Here is a 1258-nt window from a genome sequence, read left to right on the forward strand (position 1 = left end):
AAAAAAATTCAACAAAAGACAGAAACAAATCCACTATTGATTTTACATCAAGCAATACTTAGAATAACTCCCACTATTGACATGACGCGTTCCGATTAAACCGTCCAGGTACCGCTGGGCGGGCGGCGGGCGCGGCGACCAGGCGGGCTTGCTGCTCGGGCAGGCAGGACTGGCCGCAGGGTTTCATTCGGCTCTGCCGCGCCACGGATCAGGGCACAGCACTGCCACGCCAAGGTCGATGACACGATAGACCCTACCACGTCATCGGTCAGCGATTCCGATCACCGCCACGTCAGCCCCTTGCCGCACCACCATGCATGGCGCGGCAGAGGCATTTGGCCGCGCTAGGGCAATAGGCACGGCCAAAAGTGTTAGTTTTTTAAAAAATAGACAGGGTTAGATTTAAAATTAGTTTTCAAAAAGTGTTAAAATTAAAAAAAATCTCATTCAAAGGGCCCTAGGTGAGTAATCATCTCTAGTCTCTTATACAAACTTAACAAATTGTGTATTGTGTATTGACAATGAAGTGTCATGTAAAAACCGTTGTGTATTTATGTAGACAGATGTGGATAGAAACTTTTGTTGTTCCTAGTGGTCAGCTCAAAAAACTGTTCATCGCAAATGTCCCAGTGAATTGGGACATAATATGGATTCTCCTACTGCTTGGTGCAGCACCAGCCTTGGAATCATTCCATGTTCATGTACATTTTTTCATGACCATACTTACTGAAAACGTCACCACCAGCCTTGGAATCATTCCATGTTCATGTACATTTTTTCATGACCATACTTACTGAAAACGTGTGCGCATGGATGTTGGAAATACTAATTGTAAATCCAACTGTTCTGAAATCTGAACGCGGATGGACAATAGCTCAGAGCAACGAAGCTCAAGTGATCTCTGTGGTAGTCTAGACGTCGATGCGTAACCGCATCAGAACCGTCGCCTGAGGGAGTTCGTTGTGGCAGGCTTCGAAGGATTGGGGTGGCAACAGGCTTTGTCAGGTTCATCACGAAGAGGTCACCGTTGCTGAGGAGCGTGTACCTGCTTGATGGGAGGTCAGGGACGACAGGAGATGGTTGCAGTGCAAATCATCCCACGCCACCGTGTGTGGCAGTGTGTGAGCGAGCAGAGATGCTGGTTGTCCTCACTGCTGAGTTTCGCTCCCCGCCTCCAAATAATTCTAGAATGAGGTGCATAGCTTGTTTGGCCCCGTTCGCTTGGAGGAATTCTAGAGGAATCTGGAGGAATTTGTGA

The sequence above is a fragment of the Miscanthus floridulus genome, chromosome 1 (genome assembly GCF_019320115.1).
Source record: "Miscanthus floridulus cultivar M001 chromosome 1, ASM1932011v1, whole genome shotgun sequence".
Taxonomy (NCBI): Eukaryota; Viridiplantae; Streptophyta; class Magnoliopsida; order Poales; family Poaceae; genus Miscanthus; species Miscanthus floridulus.